The 16,812-nt window shown below is 46.0% G+C and overlaps 1 protein-coding gene across 1 annotated transcript in view; it reads right to left on the bottom strand.

The window, feature by feature from the left end:
• Window positions 1-16,580, bottom strand: part of SYT5 (synaptotagmin 5) — a 493,558-nt gene extending 476,978 nt beyond the window's left edge. The window contains exon 1 of the mRNA XM_085616399.1: window positions 16,408-16,580. The gene's annotated coding sequence lies outside the window, so the exon portion shown is untranslated. The remainder of the gene's footprint in view (window positions 1-16,407) is intronic.
• Between the last annotated feature and the right edge of the window lie 232 nt (window positions 16,581-16,812).

Below are 16,812 nucleotides of genomic sequence, written 5' to 3'. Positions count from 1 at the left end.
GAGTCCATGTACTGGAGTACCAGGGTGTGCTGCAGGCTAGGGGTAAGGATTCTGCGGGAGCTACGCACGGTACTCCTGTACTGGATCAGTATTCAGTATCATGGCAGGAGTGAGGTGCATTGATGGAGCTACATGTCGAGTCCATGTACTGGAGTACCAGGGTGTGCTGCAGGCTAGGGGTAAGGATTCTGAGGGAGCTACGCATGGTACTCCTGTACTGGATAAGTATTCAGTATCATGGCAGGAGTGAGGTGCATTGATGGAGCTACATGTCGAGTCCATGTACTGGAGTACCAGGGTGTGCTGCAGGCTAGGGGTAAGGATTCTGAGGGAGCTACGCATGGTACTCCTGTACTGGATAAGCATTCAGTATCATGGCAGGAGTGAGGTGCATTGATGGAGCTACATGTCGAGTCCATGTACTGGAGTACCAGGGTGTGCTGCAGGCTAGGGGTAAGGATTCTGAGGGAGCTACGCATGGTACTCCTGTACTGGATCAGTATTCAGTATCATGGCAGGAGTGAGGTGCATTGATGGAACTACATGTCGAGTCCATGTACTGGAGTACCAGGGTGTGCTGCAGGCTAGGGGTAAGGATTCTGAGGGAGCTACGCATGGTACTCCTGTACTGGATCAGTATTCAGTATCATGGCAGGAGTGAGGTGCATTGATGGAGCTACATGTCGAGTCCATGTACTGGAGTACCAGGGTGTGCTGCAGGCTAGGGGTAAGGATTCTGAGGGAGCTACGCATGGTACTCCTGTACTGGATAAGTGTCTAGTGGCAGCAGCATGTCAGGAGAGGGGTGCCTTGATGGAGCTATGAATGGTACTCCCTTACTGCATAAACCAGAGTGCCACATGTCAGGAGTGAGGTGCATTGATGGAGCTACATGTCGAGCCCATGTACTGGATTACCAGAGTGTGCTGCAGGCTAGGGGCAAGGACTTTGAGGGCGCTATGCATGGTATTTCTGTACTGGATACATAAAGGCAGCAGCATGTCAGGAGAGCTGCATTGATGGAGCTATGCATTTTACTACTGTACAGCAAAAAGCAGAGTGCTGCGTGTCAGGGGTGAGGTGCATTGATGGGGCTACATGTCAAGCCCATGTACTGTGAAAGTATCCAGTAGGAGCAGCATATCAGGAGAGAGGTGCATTGACAGAGCTTTGCATAGCCCTCCTGCACCGCATAAAGCAGAGTTCTGCATGTCAGGAGTAAGGTACTTCGATGGAGCTCTGCCTCGAGCCCATGTAATGGATCATCAAGCTCTTCTGGAGGCTGCAGATACGGTTCGTTGAGGGCGCTATGCACGGTATACCTGTACTGGAGAGTGACAGCAGCATCTCTGGTCAGGTGCATTGATGGAGCTATGCATTGTTCTCCTGTACTGCATAAGGCGGAGTGCTGCATGTCAGGAGTCAGGTGCATTGATGGAGCTATGCATTGTTCTCCTGTACTGCATAAGGCGGAGTGCTGCATGTCAGGAGTCAGGTGCGTTGATGGAGCTGTACATTGCACTCCTGTACTGCATAAGGCGCAGTGCTGCATGTCAGGATTGAGGTGCATTGATGGAGCTATGCCTCGAGCCCATGTAATGTGCTGCAGAAGGGCAGGATAGACTGGCATTGAGGGGGCAGTGCTTTCTACTCTGGCACCTCTCCATCAGGGAGTGCTGCAGGCCCGGGTTCAGGGTCATTATGGAAGTGACGTACAATATCCATGTGGGACACTAGCAGAGGCGCTGCAGGCCAGGGCGGAGATGCCTACAGGGTTCTGCACTCGGTGCCCATGGGCAGCATCCGTGGGGTTAGGGAGGGCTGCGGTTCGTAGCTGATGCACGGCACCCCCTCTGCTGGTCCAGCAGATGTGCTGCGCCACTGACGTGCGCTCGAGGCGCTGTGGAGCAGACGCTCTCACAAATGACGCACGCTCTTTTCCCGCCTATTTGTAGTGATGCTCGCCCTCAGCCTCAGTCGGGACGCCTTTCCGTTGACTAAATATTACGTATTACCAGAAAGTGATGGCGGGGACGAACAGGTTCGGCGTTCAGAGGGAATGTGTGAACGCGACAAGCTCGGGCATGCCGCCTCGGAGCTGGAACGGGTTATCTTCAGGTAGACGAGCCTTCTGGGAACATCTTTGCTATGGCTTTTGAAAAGATAAACAGTGAAACGTGGCAACAAAGGCAGCCGGGCATTGTGCACCGGGCGCTCCATTCATGCTGCCACCCTGACTCATCCCAGCTTCCCCAGGGGCGCCATGGCAACCAATCAGATCAGGCTTAATGCTGCACTAATATCTCTGCCGGCCGCAGATCCCTGGGCCCAAAATAGAACATACATGTCTGCCCTCGTGCTCACATGACACACGGGCCTCTGGGGCGTGGTGGAGCCGGCTCTGGCGAGGCTGCCTGGCCGGCTGCAGCCCAGCCCCAACCCTCAGCAGTCGGTGTTATTGAAAATCATGCTCCAAGCACCAATCAGCAGCTGCTGTAGCGGGTGGCTGCCTTCATTCATTCTAGATTTATTGAGTGAAAAAACAGGTATCGGGGCGCTGCACAAAATCAGAAAAAACAGAAGAAATACTATCTCAAATAAAATAAATTAGACAAAGGTAAAAGCTGTAAAACAAAAAATCCTTCCAGGCTCTGAGTGGACCCCAAGGATGCTCCCGAGTGTAGTGAAAGGAGTAGTACTGAGCGGGTGATAGTATCATGTAGTATTCATAGCGCTTTGATGTTGAAGGGCACTACAGCTGGCAGCCGCTGCCTCTGTACTTCTTGCAGGAGGATACAGACAGCATAGAAATCAATTTGGTACTAGTTATTTTTCACATGTCCAAGCATAAAAAGTGATGCAAGGAGGATCTAAAATGACGCAGAGAAGCATGCGTGATGCCAGTCACGTGGCTCACGTAGGGTGACCTGTTGCCCAGGTTTATCTGTCCTGCACCACAACAAGCTCTTCCTAGACACATCACACATCATTGGCCACATTTATAGTGTGCAACAGAGAAGCATGCGTGCAGGTGCCGGCCTGTTTCCGCACTGTCAGCCTCAAGGCAGGAAGTTATGATCCGACCACAAGATTGAATTACAAGCATTGGCAAAGCCAACAGGTCTGGCCTCGGTTGCCAGTGTTTTAGCTTTGTCAGCCCCTGTTTTGGCCATGGGTTTTTATGACATATTATTGTTAACCCCTTCCCCGCTCATGACGGAACCGCTCCGTCATGAGCCACGGTTGCCGTGTGCTCATGACGGAACGGTTCCGTCATGCCACGACCATTGGTGGCCGCTCCGCCCACGCTGCGCTGTTTCCCCGCCTGTGCGGGGGGACAACGCAACTGGGCGGAGTCATGACGGAACCGTTCCATCATGAGCACAGCTCAACCGTGGCTCATGACGGAGCGGCTCCGTCATGAGCACAGCGCCACCACGCTGCCCCCGCACCCCCCAGCGCCGCGGCGGAATTCCCGCCGCGGCGAAGGGGTTAAATGAGCTACCTGGCTGTTGACAATCTAAAAAAACAAACTGAATGAAACCAAAACAATTAATTGGGTCTCAAATAATGCACATTGCTGTCGTAATTCCTGGCACTGAAGAACTACTTTGTGAGAGGATGTGCTCTGTGTGGAAGAGCGGAATGCCATCACTCACAGTGAAGTTAGCCAATGAGTGCAATGAGCTGACCCATTTTTCCATGCCATAAGCAGCAGTTGACAGAATAAAGTGTGAATGACACCATTAACAGGTGAACGGATGGGAAGGGCTGGCTGATAGCCCCTTTAGGGAGGGATGGGTGCATGTATGCATGCATGTGTGTGAGTATGTATGTATATACACACACACAAACACACACACACATACATATATATATATATATATATATATATATATATATATATATATATATATATATATATATGTATATATTACCTACTGGCGGTCGCCAGTAGGTAGTTATAGTTAGGACCCTGTTTCCATAGGAAATCCCCAACATTCTATTTGGAATAACTTTGGCGCCGGTCGACGAATCCTCGCGAAATTTTCAAAACTAATGGGGCGCTCCGCTCCGCTCCTACCCTGAAAGTCTCGGGGGGATTCGTCAAGCGGGGGCTGAGAAAAAAGGGGTGTCCCAAAACGCGTTTTCCCCATGCATTTTTCCATAGGACCTTTAGACACAGCTACAGCCCGAACGGCTGAACAGAATTACTTGAAATTTGGCAGAGAGGTAGTCCTCAGGTCAAGGAAGTGCCTTTTGTAGGTCTGGTGTAAATCTGTTCAGTAGGTCCTGAGAAAATAGCATTTAAATCAATATATATATCTGTAAGCGCGCTCCGTGCGCTTACCGTAAGCTTACCGTACGCGTACGGTGCCGTGTGCGAGCTCAATTCTGATTGGTGGTTACATGACTGTAAATATTCGAATCGGTCGAAATCAGGAAGTGTCGGCCGCCATTTTCTGTCTCTCGCACTGAGAAACAAAGGTGGGGAACGTGAAACGGGGGCAACGAAGAGAGTTGCAGACCCCCTAGTGTTTGTCAGGGGGTCCAAGAAGGACCCAAAAGTACGAAAAATAAATGTAATAATTTTAAAAAAAATTGCGGGGTACGCGTACGGTAAGCTTACCGTACGCGCACAGCAAAAAAAATAAAAAAAATAAAGAAGTAACAATCACATTTATTAATTAAATAAAAGGACCCACAAGGGAGAAAAAAACAAATGTTACTGCGTAAAAAAAGGCGAGGCGCGCACGGCATGGACTGCGCAATGTGGGCGCTCGGTGCGCGAAGGTATGGCTTGGCAGTTCGGGCTGGACTGTTCCCATGAGGCACAGAGTCAGACTGATTTGCATATGGCCATGTCTGAACTGGGGTGGCAGAGTGGGCTAAAGAACGGTAATGGATCAAACCCAGATCTGTTGACTGGGTGTGAGTGTTTGATTGTTTCTGATGCTCCGTCCATCACCACCCTCTTTTGTACCTCTTTATAGAGAGCTCTCACTTTTGCCTTTGTTCATCCAGGTGTTTCGCTTTTCACCTGCATTGACACATCAGACATCTCACTCTCTTCTATCACGCCTGAGGTCTCTTCCCTCCAGGCCTTTTTTATTCTTGGCCTGTTTTGTTTGAGGGGGAAGAGGAAAGGCGGGTGTAACAAGCTCTGCAAAGTTTCATAGACACGTGTATCTGTGCTATTAGGGCAGCTAATCCAAGTGGAATCCTGACCACGGGCACTGCTAGCCCAACTGGAGGCCCCTGGACCCAACTACGCACAATAGAATCCATTTATTAGGGAGTGTGTCACACCCCAAACACTCCCCCTAGAGCTATGCCCCCAATCACGCCTCCAACCACACCTCGCTGTCTCTGGCCATCTAGCCACACTCCTCCACTTTTCACCTCTGCATCTCTTCTGACCCCTGTCCCTCACCCTTCCTCTCCTTCCCCAAAGCATTGCCCATCTCACTTTGTCCATTTGCCATCCTGCTCATTATACTCACCATTAGGTGACCAATCAAGCTTTCTAAGGGCCACATGTATCATTATTGGAAATAGCGATTACCTAATTTTGATTCTTTGCGAATCACATTTAGGTAATCACTATTCCTAATGTACGAAACTCCATGAGTTTCATTTAGCGATTCCTAGTGGGTCGCAAATCGACCTACCTCATTTATATTCATATGGTAGGTCACAATTTGCGACCCATTGCGAATTGCTAAAATCACGGGTATGGTGACCTGCTGGAGTCTGTAGACCGCCATGTCCTTACTGATTTTAAATAAAGCAATCTTTTTTTTTTTAATGCAGCCTGTTTAACTTAAAGAAAAACGGGTTGCATTTAAAATAGAAAAATGAAAAGCTTTCTTTTCATTTTTTAAGAGCAAGCAGTAGTCCATAGGATCACTGCCTGCTCTTAAAAAACGTTTTTGCTACCATACCCAAACTTGGTTGCAAGTGGATTACCACCTACTTGAAGTAGGTGGTAAAATGCGAATGTTTTGCGATTGCATTTTGGTAGCAAAACACTCTTATATACAGCAGCAATTCGATATTAGGAAGCGGCATCCTAAACAAGCCCCTAATACCAAATCGGTATGAATTCGCAATTCCAAATTACGATTCGGTAACGTGTTACCAAGTCACAAATTGGAATTTATACATCCATTTTACCAGTTGCAAACAGACCGATTCCGCGAATCCGGACATTTGCTACTGGTAAAATGCATGATACATGTGGCCCTTAGTCCCATCCAGGGACCCCCTGAGAGCAGGAAATACACTGACAATCAGAACCAGGAGCAGAATAGAACTGGCCTCAAGGGCAACCTGGCAGTGCCAGAGGGTTTTATCGGACAGGGCAGTGCGTAGGCTGTTTAGTGGCTGTTTGTGGGCCTGTTTTATGGTCTTCCGAGCTGGCTGTTTACGCTTGTTTTACCTGATGTTGCCACAAACAATGCCTGCAGCAAACACAAAAGCAGGTAGTCTTCCATAAAGTCCAAAACACCTCTACGGTTTGTCTGTAAAAGTTAACCGTTGCCCGATTTCCTAACCTGGGTCACTTTTTTGCTATCTGTTTGGCTACTGAAGGTCACTTTTATTTTGATGCCCAGGCCTGTTTCCTGTCCCAGTCTGACCCTCAGCAGGAGCTGCTCAACCTACGGCCAGAGACTGTCTGCCGTGGTGAATGGGCCCACCTAAGAGACTGTTTTTTTTCCCTTGGTTTGGCCTGGTGCAGTCCTGCTTGCCCTTGTTCACCAGCCACCAGGCCACACTCCACAGGCAGCTCCCGCGCGCATTCACCGCTTTTGACTGAGGTCAAGGTTATGACACATGTACAGTGTGATTGACAGCGGAGGTCATGTGCAGTCAATCACTCTGCACATGTGATGTTGGCTCCTGCCACTGGTGGCGGTTTTTTCACAGGCCTGACTAATCTACATAACTCTAGACACATGAACTCATTAGGACTGGATGCAATTTGCATAACATAATTTATGGAAATTAAATAAAATTCCCAGAAAATTACGCATTCTAATGTGAAGTGCTGGTTTAGGCATGTAGCGTTATTTTTTTTTCTCCACAAAATGTGTCCTCACCCATTTTTGGTGTCAGGGCACATTTCACACTATAAAAGTAGCACAACATTGCATCTGATGTGAAAAACAGCGGTTTACGTAAGGTTCTTTCTCACTCTTCCTGTAATCTCGCAACCGAATTTTCACCCAAATTCTCAGTTACATGACGTCATATAATGGAACAATCTCAGATTTTTTGTGTAGGAATTGTAATGCGAAATGCATTACGCATGTTTACACCAGCATAAATAAAAGTTAATAACACCTTAAAAAAACTCAACCTACAAAGTCAGACTGGCCATACTGCCTGATGCCCAGTATGGCCAGTCAGGCTCTGAATACATCAAACCAAGCAGATAAAAGATACGAAAACAAATTAAAGTGCAAATTACCAGAGTAGGCACCAAAAATATTATTACTTTTAGTCTAACTAATTCAGATTACTTTATGTCAGGATCTGTTTAAAAATCAACTTTGTTACCCAAAGGACAAATATTCCACATGACCAGAATATTTTGGGCAGAATAACATCTGACGTAAACATCGTGTCCTAAATATCGTTTACAAAATATCTCCCCATTGGAGTTAACAGAAGCAAATTCTTTAGCGGTACCGTCCCATCCGATGAAATTTTTGTAAACGCTATTTCGTATTTTTGTAAACGCTGTTTCATATTTTTGAGATTCTATTTTGTATCTTTGTAAACGTTATTTCGTATTTTTTGTAAACGCTATTTCGTATTTTTGTAAATGCTATTTCGTATTTTTGTAAACGCTATTTCGTATTTTTGTAAACGCTATTTCGCACACTTATGCCACATGATACTTCTGAAGACCAGTCAGCTACTTGCCTGGCTTGGGCACCAGCTCTGATACCACACCACATACTTCATATTTTGGAATCTTGCTAAGCAGCTGTGTTTCTACCAGAGGTCTCATGCCAGTTTTCACAGGTTTGGCCGCAGTATTCTATGTGGCACCATATAAAGCTAGAGGGCTTCTAAATACATTTTAGGTTTGTGGGAGTTAGAGTCTAATTCATTCCTCCTTTTAAAGCCCTTCAACGTGTGCTAATGTGTCACTCATCTCCTCCACCACCGCTACTATGTTCCAACAGCTCAACATTAGCAATGTTCACCCACGCCGCCCATTCACCATGGTCAAGTCCTTGATCAGCAGTGTAGTGATGAGAAGCTTGCATGTTGCAAAAGCTTGCCAGCTGGTTTCCGGAACAAGGTCTCTGCCACCTAGACAGAGTGATCAATTTCTTCACCAGAGGTATGTAGAATCTGCCCCACCACTCTGGTACCACATCCCGCAGACGTCGGTGAGGATGCCGGCACTGCACTGCACTCAAGGCCTACACAAATTTGTCACTATTTGTCCAGATTTATGAGGAATTCACACAACGCAGCACTGGAACTAAAGTAACTATGCTGAGTTGCATGAAAGGGGACAGCAGAACTGTGTCATATCCACTAAGATGCGAGACTGTTTTTGTTTCTCCCTGCAGCAGCGTACCTTAGGCTACCATGCACCAACGTACCCTAGTGCCATGGTGCAAGGGTGTGTGCGTTCTTCTGTAAGGAATAGTTTTTGTACTGGAAGGGACTCCTCCAATCCAAAGCTAAACTTTAACACTTTTCCGGCTTTGCATGTGCTGTGCAATGCAGCATGCATGCAAGTAGGACAAACCAGGAGTAATAAAAATATTTCTCCTCATTTTGCCTGCCTCGAGGATGCATAAGATTTTCGCATAAATCCAGGTCTATGAATGTTTGTAAATAGGGATTTGTGCCAAAGCCATGGGTGGTTGCATGGGGATGCCCATGTACCACATATAGAATGCATCAAAGTAATGCAAAGCAGTGCATAGTGCCACTTTGGGAACCTATCCAACATAAATCCTGATTTGGGTGGGCAGTGCATCCCAGCACAGCACGCTGCGTCGGCTGTGCAGTACAAACGTTACACAAACCCGGGCGAAAGCACTAGTCAATCTGGGCCTATTCTGTTCAAAGCCATTCCCAGCACTGCTTCTGGCTGCCTACCCACCCAGCGGCATTGAGGTGGGGGTCCTGAACATCGACGAGGGAATATTGTGGGACACACTAATATTGTAGACAGAATATCGAGGAGCACAATACTGAGCGGGAAGCTTGTATGAATTATACATACCTAAGCCAGATCTGTGTACTGTGACCATATGTGTATGGTTACGGTGCATAGATGTTTAGTTGGGAATAGTAAATCTGTACTTCTTTATTTGCACTTACTCTTCGAATGTTGTCCTCTATATTAGTGCGCTCGATATTGCAGAGTGCAGTCCTTGCCTGTTGCTTTCAGCCATCCTCCATCTGCCAGCCATACCCATCACCTTTCAGAACTTCCATGTTCTCGAGAGCACTTTCTAATAAGGTCAGAGCTGCTTACTCATCTTAACCGGGCCCTGAAAGCTCGAAAGCCCTGCCACTTGTTCACCGCCCCCTCAAAAATCCATCTCCCACTGCAGCAGCTGCACTTACCTCCTTCATTCCTGCCTGCCAATCAGAAAGCGAATGCTACATATGTACTTTTGTGGTTTGTATGTTGTAGCTTTTGTTCCATTTTGTTTAAGCCTCGCTGTGTCATATGATTTGTCCACCTTAGTGTTCGCATTATCCAACCTCTGGTACCAGCCACCATTCAATGTGTTAGCACCCACCCGGTATTACACTTTATGCCGCAGCTTATTACTGTGCGTCACGCTTCTCTTCCAAGGACCTTCAAATAAGATTAAATACAAAATAAAATACATTAATCCACTGATAACTAAATCCAGCTGGTCATCCATTTGTTTATTCAGCTATCTGTCCGCCTGATCTGTCACTCCAGCCATCCAATGGTTTGTCACTCCACCAATTCAACTGCCTTTTCATCTATTAGACCACATATGGAACATGGGTCTGGTGGCTTAGTGGACTAATGCCCCCACTGTAGGGGCTGTGTTCTACCTCATGGGCACAGGTTCAAATCCCACCAGGCCCACTCAGCCTTTCATTCTTCTGTGGTCGATAACACGAGTACCATTGAGTTGGGTAACAATAGACATCTGTTATTCAGCGCCAAGATACCCATGGGTGAATGTGTGCTTTACAAATACACATGTTATGTTATTGAGAAACACATCTGTCAATCCATCCAATAATGCACTGATCATCTCTCTTACTCGGACCAGTCAATAATCATTTCGTCCGAACAAAAAGAATATTATTAATAATTTCATCGTCCATTAAATGAACAACCCTTCGGAACAAGCATTTTAACATCTGACCAGAAGCGGCTGAAGTAAGGATCTTGGGGGTGGGTGGCTGCAGTACCCCCAAAATAACAATTCTGGAATTCAATAGGTGAATGAGTAATACAAATGCCTTTAAATGTAGTTTTTATCTAGACACATTTGCTGTGAGTTTAAAGACTGAGTTGAAAAGTCAGGCTATGTCTTCTGACAAATTGTGTGTTTTTAACACGGAAATTGTAATGTAATTTTCATTCTCTGTCTTCAAAGTTAGAAGATTCCAAGTTAAAGGATTTTGTAAAGTGAACTATCTGCAATCATTGCTGCGGTTCAGGATGAGTGAAAAAATGGCTGCAGAATGTCAGTTTTTTTCTACCACACAACATCATTTAAATACCTGTGAGTGAACTGTACAAACATTTCAAAATATATCAGCAATTAGGAAAGCACAAATATAGCAAATTTTTCTGCAATTCTGAAGTATGATAAAACCAAAGATTTTAATACAATCAAAACAGAGCATGACACTTTGATTGGTGAAGGACAAATGATAAATATTTGCTTATACTCGATTTACACAGATTATTTGTACGCAATTTAGTTTTATCAGTAAAACTGCATGCCAGCCCACACTTTTGTGCCACTTCAATGGGAAATTCACTGCCTGTAAATAACAGTGCACTACCACAACATACTTGACTAATATATTTGCAACAGTGTGCTCCAAACTGGAGGTCCAGCTACAGTCTACACCCTCCCCCTTCTCCTGCTGAATGGGCGTGGCTCATTCGCTACACCATGTCTTTGCGCAACGCTTGGATTTCTCAGAATACCTATGATTTCAGTGATGTAACATTGATGGAGGCACCCTCACTCTGTACGATGAATATAACTTATAACTTGCCTGTCAATAACTATATGTGGTACATGTATTGCAAACCAATATGATGACATTCTAGTGCTTATCTGCCACATTCCTCGTAACTGTCATTAGTGCAATAGGTGCAGTGGTACCAGGCCCATTACAACAATATTAACCCCAAATATACCAGTGTTATCCTACATAATAATGCAGCCCTAGGTAAGTTACTTTCTTTCTATGCATTAGAACTCATGGAACCCTTACTACACTTCTGCTATTGCTGCTGACTTACATAAACTGTGTGTACAATGCTCCACATTCACCCCATGCCGTAACACGCTAATTTCAGGTGCTGGTTCCGTCTCATAGTTTGCTCTCCTCTTCGCTGGCATAGTGGGGGTTCAGTGTGAACGCGGTGTTCTTTTGTTTCGATATTGAATAATACTCCTGAGCTCCATTGTAATAATATCAAGTTCAAGTTATTCCAAGAATGTCCTTTTTAGTTTTCTGTATTTTGTCTTCTCATACATCCGGCAATCTTGCCAGTTCTGTAGCCAACATGTGTTTCGTCATATAGGTACATCAACTAATAACTTCTTCAGGGCTAACTTAAGTTCCAATGTGGTATATATAAAAAAAAACACTCCACAGTCAAGATCTATATCCTACTATATCTGTGCACCAGACAAATCCTTAATGCAACTGCCACTTGTGTACGAATCAAATATCAGGTCAGGGAGATTACTCCAACTCATATCATTACCGGCAGACACCACATTGGAATTTAAGTTAGCGCTGAGGAAGTCATTGGTTGAGGTACCTATATGACGAAACATGTGTTGGCTTCAGAACTGGCAAGATTGCTCGATGTAGGCTACAGATCTGACAAGATTGTTGGATGTATAAGCAGACGAAATAAAGAAAACTAAAAAGGACATTCTTGGAATAATTTGAACTTGATATTAATACCATGGAGCGGAGGAGTATTATTAATTTGTGTGCGGGGGCTTTGCTTCCAGGTGTTGGGGTGTGGTGGCCACTTCAACTCCTTGGAGCACCATGCAAATAAGAACTGTTTGGATTTAGTAGGAACACACGTTTGTGCAGATTGATAGCCTAGCCACTACTGTATAATTGTTGGTTCGATATTGATCAACTTTTATTTCATGTGTAGCATAACATAACATTATGTTAGTTAGAAATGTGTATAGTCCAGCACTTGCCAACTTCTTCGCTTCTACGCACTGCAGTACAACAGATCCCGCATGAGTTATGAGGGGCTCTACACAGGTTGAGGATGGCGGTTACTGCAACCTACCACCTGACGTGTATGTGTGTGTTTAGCGGAATCTATAGGTTCTGCATTTTTCATGCAGTGGTGCTATGGAGTAGCACACAAAGATGAAGTACAGAGGCAAAAAACAGATATATGATTTAGTAGTAGGTAAGAAATTAAGCAAACCGACAGCACCTTGTAGCAAGTCCCCTGTTTCAAGGTAAAAAGTTGAGCAAAACCTGTTTGTTTTATTTCTGTTTCACTGAGCAGAAACAAGGAAGCAAAATCAGTTTATCCCAGTATACTCCTGGTGGCAATAAAGAAAAACTGGCTGAACGGAATGACACCAAGTTGGCCAAAAGTTCTAACTTTTCTCAAAAATATGCTTAAAGCTGTTCACCAGTTTTCAAGAAATTAGGGCCGATTACAAGTCTGCTGGATAGGACAGTCCGTCCCAAACATGACGGATATCTCGTACTCCGTATTATAGGTTCCATAGGATATAATGGAACTGTATTATGGCGTACGGGATATTCTTCATGTTTGTGACGGAGTAACCCTGCCGCCATACTCGTAATCAGACCCTTAGTGTTTAAATAGGTGCTGTATTGGGCATGAAGGGGTTAACAGTGGTAAACATTTAAAGATACCTGGACCTTTGGTATCCAGATATGCGCTGATTGACCCATTCAAAATGGATGGGTGCAACCTGATTGGCTACGACAACATGGAGAATGAGTGACAGGCCTCCATTGTGCAGGCCGTAGGTCATACGACTGGGGGTTGGTGCCTGGTCAAACCAGCTATACTTACGGCTGAAGGCCATGCACAGCAGTTGGTTGGGTGTCTACAAAGGGGGTTGAGCGTATACTCAACTTTAAATATGATTACAAAAACACAGACATTCATGAGGGCGTCGTCTGCCTGGAGAGGGTTGGGCACAGGGCCATACCACTGCTGCGCCTGGATCATGGCTTTGAATAGTGGAGGGCTTGGGTGCCTGAGGGTGCTTTATCACCCATTTGGGGTTTGGTGTAGGGCCCGGCGACCAAAGCCTACCGAAGAGCGTGCAGCTGGAGATTGGTTTTCTGCTGGGAGTTGGATGTAAAGTTGGGTTTAGAGTATGCTGGGGGACTGGTGCTGCGGCCAGCCCTGCATGTTCAAAGTTATACGGTGCACCATTTACAAACCAGTAAAGTTTGGGCTGCAAATAGTACTCCATGCTAAACAAGGTAAAGGCTGAGTACGCCTGATGTGGGTTAGAGGTATGTTTCAAAGTAGGTTGTGGCTGAAAGCCAAAGCTGGTTCCACAAAATCCATGAGAGAAGCCAAAGCTTCAGTTAACACTAGATTAGCCAGCAGTGGATGTCTGGGCATGTGCCCGTGTTAAATAGTTGTAATACAGTGCTATAGACAAATTCTATGTAATGAAGATGTGTATAAGGTGTGACTACTTATTTCCAGAACTTTGCTGAAGAACTTTTAGGCATTGCAGATTGTTGAATAAAGTAGAATGTGGGGGTGACCCACTTAGAGGTGGTTTAACTCACACCAGGGTTATAAACATGGCTCTAAGGTTGTATGCCCTGTTCTCATCACAGGAATGTGTGTCGTGTATTTTACAAATAATGGACGGTTGTCCATCGGGCCTGGCAGAAGGTGTCTTATCACTGGCAAATGCATACCTGACAACCTCTTCACTTAAATTTGAGGGTCATCTGAAGTCTTCAGGAGGGTGACACTGTAAAGGTCAAGAAAGCACAAACTTTTTTGGGAGGGTATTGAAGGTTTCTAAAGGAGGTGACCCTATTAAAGTCTATGGAGGCATTTTGTTTGTTCGGTGAGTGCATAGTACTAAAAAGAGGGTAACATGCGCAAAATGTGATTGACTTGACATATGTTAGGTGCCCAGTGTATCGCAATGCACTTCCTTGACATCTCAATAGGGTTGTTAGACATTCTCACATGATATGATACCACAGCTGTACTTATCTGCATCACAATAGGTTTTGTTTACATAGTATAACGCCAGAATAGCCACATATAAGTGCTAAACACATCACAATAGGCTTTGGTGACAAAAACTTGCTGTGATGACATCAAATTGGGCACAGCTGAAAAGTTTACAAGGTAAGCTGATGGCATCAGCATATGCTGTGATGTCACCGCAACAAACTTTAGTTACACCACAAGAGTTGTTTACATCACATTAGTTGGTTAAGTGATGTCACAATAGAAACAGTAATATAATTTGTTTGGGAATGTTAGGAGCTGTATTTCACTCAGTGCATTAATTTTGCTTTTCAAATGCAATACTTCTATTTCATTTTCAGTCGGTGGGGAAGTAAAAATTGATTTTCTGGGCCTTGTGGCAGCCGAGTTTGCACAAACCCAACTAGGGAGGCTCTAGAGAAAGGCGATTCACGTGCCCACCACTGTCAGATGTTTGGACGCACAACCTCCTAAGTGTTCTCAACAACTATCAGAAGTTATTTTGGTCTTGGAGAAGAGTACATTGGGATCTGCACCATAGAATGATGTGTTCTTACTGAAAGGAGGAGGAAAAAAGAGAACAAGCTCTACAAGATACTTGTTGGACTCTTGAGGCGCTCCCTTTTGAGTCTTTTCAACCACCAGAAGTCTGCCTGTCACCCAACTTCAAGTGTGACAACAGGAGTCAGCAATGGTTGGGAGGGGGTGTTGGGGGATCAAACGGCGGGAGAGGTTAATGGTGGCAGTGTGGCACCAAACCATGGCAGGGGCCCGGGTATAGGTGGCAGGCTGTGTGCTTGAACCCTGCCAGGGTAGCCCTAAGCCTTCATCCTTCCGGCCTGAAGAGGAAGGAACACTGACAAGGATACTAACACCGCGTTCAAACTCAGTATCTGGTGTGCACTAAGCCCACAGTATCAGTATAATTCAGGACACGCCCTTCTCCCCACCCCAACAGCCTGTGCCCCTACACTCCACACACATAGAGGAAAATAAAACACCTACGCAAAGCTTACCTTCTGCAGGCCCACCCATCCCCCACTGGAAATGTGACTTATACAAAGCTACGCCTGGCAAGAAAAGCAGAACATGTACATTGCGAACCCCCTCCCACAAATTGTAATATCACTGCCTTTAAAAACAACACATCTTCACCAGCAGGGAATCTCGTGCTGTCTCTTCTTCCTTCCTTGGTTTCACTACTTTAGTGCTTGAATAATTACGTGCTTTGATCGCTATTTAAAGGGGCACAAATGCCGTTTCTACCCTCAACCCCTTTCTTACAAAAGCATCACATACATCGTGCCCCGCCTCACGAGGAAAATATCTTATGAGTAGAAAGACCATTACAATGCAAACTGAGTACAAAGAACACGAATTGTGCCTGCTCCCTATCCCACTTACGCAACTAAGTCACACTCGGGTGCAAACGCATTCACGAGCAGATGCACACAAAAACGTACACACCCAAACTCTCACGCTAAAATAAACACAAATCCGCACGCACACGCACCACCCCTCCTTCCCCCAAAGCCCCTTAAAACACACCACCTACTTATGGCCAAAGTACAACAATCAACCGACACCCAAAACACTAATACATGCCCCAGACCCTCACCCTGCCAACCTGATAACAGAAAACAAAATGCCAACATGCCCAACCTACAACATCATAGGAAAAGCGTCGACACCCCTCTCACCTCCCACGACGAGCACCTCCCATAACCCCTCACAGGCGACACCAAACTACCCCACTCCTGTGCAGAAAGTGGGGGCCCGCACCAGAGCTGACCAGCGCCCGAGACGCGCGTGATCAACAGAACTTCACCACCTCTTCTTGGCTCGAGCTGGAGGGAATTCTACATTTAGTCGCCTACTCTTAACAACAACAAAAAACACACCGGCGAGGTTTCTCTTACCTTAGTGCGACACAATCCACGCCTGATCTTGGCCCAACGATTCCCCCTTCAAAAAACACAAAGGTCGCGAGGATCAACCAGTGGTGCCGAGGAGCAGCCGTTTAGGTTGGGTGTTGGCCAGGAGGGAGCTGTCCGCCGCTCTCGGTGCTGAATGCGCTGGAGGAAGGCGGCAGAGCAGCTGTGCGGTGAGGGCGGAGTTTAGAGCGAGAGAGGGGGAGGGGGCGAGCACCAGGGAAGTGGAGGAAAACCCTGCCCCCGAGGCTCCCAGCGCCTCGCCCATGTGAGGATGGGAGACGAGAAAACACAGGTAGACAACACGGGCATCTGCGGGTGCCGATTAGGGGTAGCTACTCTTGTCTTGTTACTACTCTTGCTACCCCTCGATGCAGTGTCAGGAAGACATAA

Source organism: Triturus cristatus, chromosome 7 (genome assembly GCF_964204655.1).
Source record: "Triturus cristatus chromosome 7, aTriCri1.1, whole genome shotgun sequence".
In the NCBI taxonomy this organism is placed as follows: Eukaryota; Metazoa; Chordata; class Amphibia; order Caudata; family Salamandridae; genus Triturus; species Triturus cristatus.
Note: the sequence above shows the minus strand (reverse complement) of the source record. Positions and strands in the feature narration are given on the sequence as shown.